We start from the raw sequence: 8,298 nt of genomic DNA, 5'->3' as shown, positions 1-8,298 counted from the left end.
TGAAACATTTCAAGAAGGTATAAGATAGTACCGATCCGGACACTTATAATATGTATTGCAACTATCGCAAAAACATATACACATTCCGAAAGGGTGGAGGATATGGTACATTTACCCGTCGCATGGAGAAAGCGCATCCGTCCGAGTATGGTATCGCTCCAACCCAAACTCAACTCAACTTTCAACATGGAGTCGGGACCGGGAGTGGGACGGGTTCATCCCAAACATCAGGTATGTGTAGCAATACTCTTTTAAAATATGATCACAAAAATGCTCTTAATGTGATGTCTAGATTTGACGTGATGAAACATTTTCCATTCAATGCTTTTGATAACGATGCGTTTGAGTTGAGTATGCGACAAGTTTATAATGCCGCTGCAAGAAAATTGAGTCGAATTTCTATGATTCGAGTTGTTGTTAGACAATGCATGGAAAAGAAGGCGCAATTAGGTACGTTTATTGTTAATTTGGGTCATAAAGTTTCAATTTGCTCTGATGTGTGGACTGATTGTTTTTGCAAAAATTCGTATATGGGCATCACTGTGCATTTCATTGATCACAGTTGGACTTTAAACAAACATTTGATTGCATTTCGGGAATTTCCCGCACCACACACTGCACAAGCAATTGTTCAATTGATCATTCAAGTTTTGAATGAATTTCAATTGATCAATAAAATTATTTCCGTTGGTTTTGATAATGCAAGCTCTAACACTGCAAGTATAGATGAATTCATCAGTGCATGTTCTCCTGATATTGATGGCAAATATTTTCATGTGCGATGTATTGCCCATATTTTGAATTTGTGTGTTCAAGATGCGATCGATTTGTGGCAAACGTATGTTGATCCTATTAGAACTGTTGTTAAGTTGATTCATAATAAAGCTCCTATTGGTAGAGCTTGGAAGAAATATTGTCATAGCAAGCAGTGCAGGTACACTAATTTTCGTTTGGATGTTTCAACTCGTTGGAACTCGACGTACAATATGTTGGAGTCGACCTTGAACCACATTGAATATTTATGTGATTTTTTTAGAACTTGTCTGCATGTTCCTTCTGGTTTGCTTTTGATACCTGCTTGTTGGGACCACAACATGGATTTGTTTCGATTATTCCAAGCTTTCAAAAATGTCACTATTGAGTTATCTGGTGTTTATTATCCTACTTTTGTGCGCGTTTTGGAGCATTGCATGTATGTGGCAATTGGTTTTAAGACATGTGTGAAAAATACTCAATTCATAGAGTTGAAGGCTATTTTGTTTTATATGGTTGAAAAATGGTTAAAATATTTTGCGCGTATTCCAAATGTGTTTTTGATTGCAAAATGCTTGGATCCAAAGTGGAAGTTGCATGGTGTTCATAAAATTTTAGACATGTACTATGGTTGTTTGCACAATTTGGATTTTTCTCAACTTCGCGAAATGGGCTTGACAAGAGGAGAATGCTTCGAACTAAGTCTTTCGAATGTTGATGAAATCAAACTAAGGTTAGATAGTGCACTTCGTGCTCTCTACGCGGAATATGAAATGCGGTATAACACCGCTCACCAGGTATGTGTTCCTCCTAGTCCTTCTACATTTGATTTTGGTGGCGGGAACTATAGCAATGTCATGATTCATCCAGACGTAATATCACAATTGCAAGATCTATACGGCGCTACAACCAATAGGACTAGAGCTACTAGTGAGTTAGATATATATTTGGAATCGCACTCTATTTTTCAAGATGCATGTCCTCCTACTCATCAAATTGACGTCCTTAATTGGTGGGGAACACATGACAAAGAGTTTCCTATACTCTCGATAATGGCTAAGGAGATTTTCACCGTTCCCGCTTCCACCGTCGTCGTTGAGCAAGCTTTTAGTGTCGGCGGTTGTGTCCTAGACGACAAAAGGAGCAATCTCTCCGCCAAAAACATGGAAGCCACTATGTTACTTGATGATTGGGCAAAGGCGGACATGAAAGCACAAGAGCCGGATTTCGACTTACGTGTAAAGAGTGATGGTGAAGACTTTTCCACCGATGGCGAAGACGAGGTCAGAAGCGAGGGCGCTCAACAATATCAATGACGGGGGGCGGTGAATGGCGAGCACGGCCGACCTAAAAGGTAAGCAAGGTAAGAGAAATACGTGGCCTTTGATTCCTCAATAAAATTGTGGATACGTAGACAACTCAACTTAAATTTGAAAAGTTTAACTTTGAAAGTTTAAGTTGAGCTCAAGCCCTTTTCAATTTTTTTCCTTTTCCCCCCCATTTCATGTTTTTTTATTTACGTTCCGACGACACTTGTAAATTATATTACATTGTTGTATGTTGTATACTTGTAAGTTGTATATGTATTGTAAATTGTAATGTATTGTTGTCCGTTACAACTCAAATTCAATAAAATTGATATCATTTTCACCTTATTAGTCCTATTTCAATTTAAATTATATAATTGTCTTGTTCCGATTTATTGTATAAGTCTAAATTTCAAATTACATAGAAGAAAAAAAACCGAACCGTGAAAACCGCCGGTTTTCAAACCGGAACCGTGTAAACCGTCCGAAAACCGGCGGTTCAGAACCGGAACCAGAACCGCCGGTTTTCGAACCGGAACCAGAACTGTGAAATAGCCTCACGGTCCGGTTCCGGTTCCATCATCCTACAAACCGGAACCGGCGATTCCGAACTGTGGGCATCACTAATCGTGACCGATACAGGCGATACTTCATTTGCTTTCAGAAAATGAATACTTTGTTGTTACTTGCTTCTATATTTTTACACTTACTCCTACATTTTGAGCAATGTGTGTTGAAAAGAATATATCTCAATATCATTTTCAGGGAAGTGAGTTTTCAGTTTGGCTAGAGAAGGAGCTGACTCAACTTATCTTAGCACAAGAAATACCGCAAGTGTACAGGGCTAGTGTAGAAATTAGTAAGCAATAGTATCGTATCCCACAGAGATAAAATTATATCAACTTAAGTACCACGAATAAAAATTGACTACTATCTAGAAAATAAAAAATGGTTTGGTTTGTTCTAACAACTATGATAAGAACCCAACATCATCTCTTCCGCCAACACATGAAGAAGAGCCTGCCTATGACTCTATAGATGAAGCTATCGTCGATCCTTCGCTCCGTGCTCCACCACCTCGCATAAAGAGGCCTCCAATCCGTTTCCTAGACTACATAGAGAGTTAGTTATTTATAGTTAGTTCTGTTCGTTTATCTAATGTAATAGAGTAGAAAGTCGAGCGTTTTTATAAGCTCTATCTCGGGTTTTCTTTGTGGTTATTTCCCGGGAGATAGGAGGTCGAACCGCTCTAGGGTCTTATATATAAAAGGTAACTTGTCAATGTATCCAAAAACGAATTAATGATAAGTTATTTCCCACTTTTATTGTTTTCTCTAATTTCTCTTCACAACAAACAAACTGTCTGACGGAGGAGACCTCCGCATGCAGAATTTGATCGCCGAGCCTCCCTTGCCGCCGATCCTACACTCCGATACGACCAACGTCGTATCAAACTACTAAAAGCATGCGTATAATAATCAAAAGGATTAAAAGAAACAAATATGAAGTTTAACACAAGAGGAAAGTTTCACAGAGAGAGAAGTAGAGTTTTGGATCCAACTACAATCGAAACGTCATGCAATTAGTTCAACAACTTCGATTACCTATTTCATGTATCTAGGATTACTAGGAAAGTCGCTAGTCTAGGTTGAGCCCTCTCTCAAGTGCACTCACCTCGTTGATTAACCCTTGATATTGAAGTCTCCTTCTAATATGTTTAGATTAACTCCAAGGAACAAAAGACCCAAGCCCTCACAAAGGATCTCATCTCTTGAGTGCAGATTATCTAATTGATGTTCATTCTTTTATCACCTCTAGTTAGGTATCTCTCGATTACTAGTATCTAGGTAAACATCTATTGTAGTCTTCACCAAAACTCCACAATAAGTTTAGCTACTCATGTTCTTCATGAAAACCAAAACAAAGGATTCTACCAAATACATAAATAAAAGCAAACTAGATATTCATGTGGAATGATTCTATGGAATAAGGAAACTTCAATCTTCCGATTTGTAGTCTTCAACCTTCAAATCTTCAAAAGTGTTCTTGGGAGTGTGTCAGAGTGTGGTAGGCGGTGGTAGGCAGATAGTGTCTAATTTCCCCAACCCTAGCCTTTTTCCTCTTTTTCTTCCTTTCAAAAATCGTGTTTCAGCAAAATGATTCGTCAAAACAACACACCCGGCCGAGTGAATTTATAAAGGTAAAACTCACCCGGTTGGGAGATGCTTTTCGACCCCTTCCTGAAATTCTGGCGTTGTGTCGTTGTTACCCGGTCGGGTGGAATTAATAGGGTAACAATTCACTCGGCCAGGTGATGCTTTTTAAGGCCTCCCTGCCTTCCCTTTACATCCACAGTCATATTTTGTCTAATTTTTCATCTGTTTTTCCTAAAACAATCAACAAACACATAAAACTCCAAAAAGATAGAATAATTGGCTGGACATAGACAGTTTCGAGAGATAAACTCGGCATTTAGCACCTCAATTCACCAATTACACCGGTTAAAACATGAGTTTGTCAGGAGCATAAAAAATAACTACTCCTTCTGTCCCCTAATAATTGTCCACTTTGGTTGCGACATTGGTTTTAAGAAATGTAAAGAAAAGTGGATTTGAAAAATGTAGTGGCATATGAGTCCCACTTTTATATATTATTTTTATAATAAAATGTGAATAAAATGAGTTAGTGGAATGTGAGGCCTACTTACCATTTGTAGTAAAAAGTGAAAATGGACAATTAATGGAGGACAATCGAATATGATAAAAGTGGACGATTAATAAGGGACGAGGGAGAGGGAGAGGGAGAGGGAGAGGGAGTACCAATTTTGTAACTCGAGCAAAGTAACAAAACTTTGCTTAAATTAATCCTGGAACTAAAAATAAATTAAAAAAGTAATGACATCCTCCTATTCACATTTCACGCAAAATTTAGCTTAACAATGTTGACCTAATATCATGACTCATGAGTGTCTAAAAATGAAGAAATGAGAGTAACATAAAAATTGTGGGTGCACAAATTATGATATGAGATGGCATGAGGACATCGGATGAGCTTCCTATTAAAAAATTCGGCAACCATGAAGGAAGGTCGCCGCTATATGCTGCCGGAGACGCCCAACTTGGCACTCCGGTAGAGTCCATTGAAGATTTCCGACTGCACAAAACATTTTAGTCATTCATTAATCAACTTTCTCTACCCATCATTTATAAATATCTTTGCACTTTTCTTTGCATGGAAACACTATGAAAGTTAAAAGAGAAAATATCTGTTTTATTAAAACTACAACTAGATAATACACTCTGATAAAGGCCAGAAAAAAGATATACTACTATGATGCAAGTAAAAAGAAGAAAAGCACTACCAAATAACCCTGTTACACTCCCTCCGTCCCCTAAAATAAGGGATTTTGGGGACGATACGAATTTTAATACGTATTCGATAAAATATGAGAGATAAAAGAAAAGTAGTTGGAGGATTGTTAATGGAATTTTCCCACTTCAAAAGGAAAAAAACTTACCAAAAATAAAAAAATGATACTCCATTCATTCCAAGAAATAGGCTGAATTTCCTTTTTCATCCGTCTCATAAAAATTATTTACACCCCTTGTCACCTAAAAATAGAAACTATTTTTTTTGGTCCGTCCCCTAAAAACAGAAACTTTCTAATTTAGAAAATTTCTTTCTCTTTAATGAGATGAGACTCATTTTCCACTAGCACACTATTCTTTATATCTCTCTCTTAAATTATCAATTTTCCATTGAAACTCTATCGTTTCAAAAGTTCCTATTTTCAGGGGAAGAAGAGAGTATATCCATTTATGGAAACTTTTTCTCTTTTTTTACTTTACTCCTCCCACAAAGTTTGTTCCAGTTTGATCCGACATGAGTTTTAAGAAATTATGTCTTTGTATTTAATGGAGGGTGTGTAGTGGAATAGGGTCCCACATTGGGAGAAATGGAGGGAGTGTATTTAATGTCCTTTTTGGTAGATTCCAAGTGATACAAACTTTGTGGGATGGAACGAAATGGTAAAATGGGACAAACTTTGTGGAACAGATTGAGTGTCATTTATGGCTTCATCATCCACTACATATTATTTCACCTACTTTTTCTCCCCTTCTCTTACTTTACGAGCTACGCTATAAGACTCATGTCATCTCCAATTAGCCTATTTTTACGTGAGACATTTCTTATTGGTTTTTGAAAGAAAAGTGAATCCGAATACCTTGTCCGAGAAGGGCAGAATGTGATCGTATAATCTGCATCACTACACGTAAAAGTGCTACTAGCATCATCGTATGCCTACCTATACGAACTCGGGCACGCATTCTTGAAAATCTCCGAGTACACCGACGGCCGGCACACGTCGGGTGAGCCATACGCGCCGCTGCAGCAATACTCGGGGCTGCCGAACGCCTCGCACGCGCTCTTGCGCGCCTGCCCGCAGCTCCTCCGGGCAGACCCGGTTCAAATCACTCACGCCCCCGGTCAGCCCACAGGCGCCCGAACCGCCGCCCGGTTCAACAGTCATGGGCAAGTTGTAGCCGTCCACTAGGCTGACGTCGTAGAAATCTTGACCTCCTGAACCGATGGTGAATTCGGCTAAGGTGGCCGGAGGGGTGGCGCCGGCGCCGTTGCATTCGATTTGGTTGGAGCCGCAGTCGGCCGTGGCGCAGCGGCCTTGGCCGGTGATCGGGTCGAAGGAGCAGCCGGTTCGACCCCAGAACCGGCCGGACCATCCGGGTGGGGCTAGGAAGGATTGTTTGGCGTGGGGTGTCAGGTGGAAACCGGTCGTGCCTAAACCGGAGCTACTACCAGCGTTGGGTAGTATACCTGGCCAGACCGGGTAATCGCACCGGTTTATGATTGTGAATGTTGTAGCCAAACTATCTGAAAATGAAATTAGAAATATGTGAAGAAGAGACTTTATTATTTGAATGAAATTTTATTTTGTTACGTGCAAAAATGATATACGCACCTTTGGGCAAGAGGAGAAAAGTGAGGGTGATGGAAATCGCATAGCCAGATGAAGAGAGTGTGCACATTTGAGAAAATTAAGGGAGTTGACATCAATACCTTAATATCAGTGTTTATTGTAAGGTAAGCCCATACACTTAGAGAGAGAAATTGATGATAAAAATTAAAAAATTTATGCCTGACTCAAGCCATATATATGCAAATTAGATCTACTATGAGTTAAATTAGGTAGAATAATTTAGAAAGAGTGGGTCTAAAATATAATTTCGGGTTGATAATTGTGATTTTATCATTTCCTAATATCTAAATCCGCCCACGGACAAGATGGTTAGCGAGGGTATGTAGTGGCGGATTACTATCAGTAATAGTTCCCCCAAAATATTTCGCTACTAAGTGATCCTACTAGTACAACGTTAATTAAGCACACTAGAAAGGAACTAATTGACACAAGAAAACTCAATTATTTAGTTAATTGACTAACATGTTCAAATAAGACCTACTACAAGCTAGGATTACTCTAGAAAAATAGTCACATATTGTTTGATAAAGATATTCTAAATATAAATACTAGGTGGACGAATCTTTAGCTGGATGAGATAAATACCGTCTTCAGTTCTCTCTTGTGTGGATCCCTAAGATTTTTTATCCCAATGGATCCTTTTTTACAGGTGTGGAGAATTGAGATATGGTAAGGTTTGAATTTTGTAAGTATGTTTCAAGTGGGGAAGAAATCAGTCTTAAAAAGGGCTAAAAATCATGTCGAGGGTCACTTGATTGAGCTAGTGGGTCGCTAGTTATGCAGATTGCAAACTCAGCGACTGCTGGTTTGTCAGTACCATGCACGGTTTTCGTAAATTGCGCCATAACTTTCTCTACCGAACTCCAATTGAAATTGTGCGAGATATTCATGCAAAGATCCGTCGAATATGAAGAAATTGATAGTATTAAAAGAGCGTTTGAAAATAATCTATGTAGACCGATTACTATGTATAGTCTGACCTTCTTCCTTTGTCCAGGGTTTAGGTCATTATATAAATACAATTGATTGCTTAACAACATATAAAAATAGATCACATATTAAATTCCTACTTAAGTGAGCAATATAACTAACTTAAGAACTCAAGAGGCTTTAATTGGAAGCTAATGAAAACAGTTTGAGATGCCATAAAAGCCCAATACCGTCCATTAAGTCAAATGGATCCATATCTTTGAAATTTCTCTTGCGAATAAAGTTATATCAGCTTTAAAAGGTATTAGATTC

At 38.6% G+C, this 8,298-nt stretch overlaps 1 pseudogene; it reads right to left on the bottom strand.

The window, feature by feature from the left end:
• Nucleotides 1-3,937: 3,937 nt before the first annotated feature.
• LOC121778154 lies at nt 3,938-7,176 on the bottom strand (annotated as a pseudogene).
• Between the last annotated feature and the right edge of the window lie 1,122 nt (nt 7,177-8,298).

Source organism: Salvia splendens, chromosome 19, assembly GCF_004379255.2.
Source record: "Salvia splendens isolate huo1 chromosome 19, SspV2, whole genome shotgun sequence".
Taxonomy (NCBI): domain Eukaryota; kingdom Viridiplantae; phylum Streptophyta; class Magnoliopsida; order Lamiales; family Lamiaceae; genus Salvia; species Salvia splendens.
Note: the sequence above shows the minus strand (reverse complement) of the source record. Positions and strands in the feature narration are given on the sequence as shown.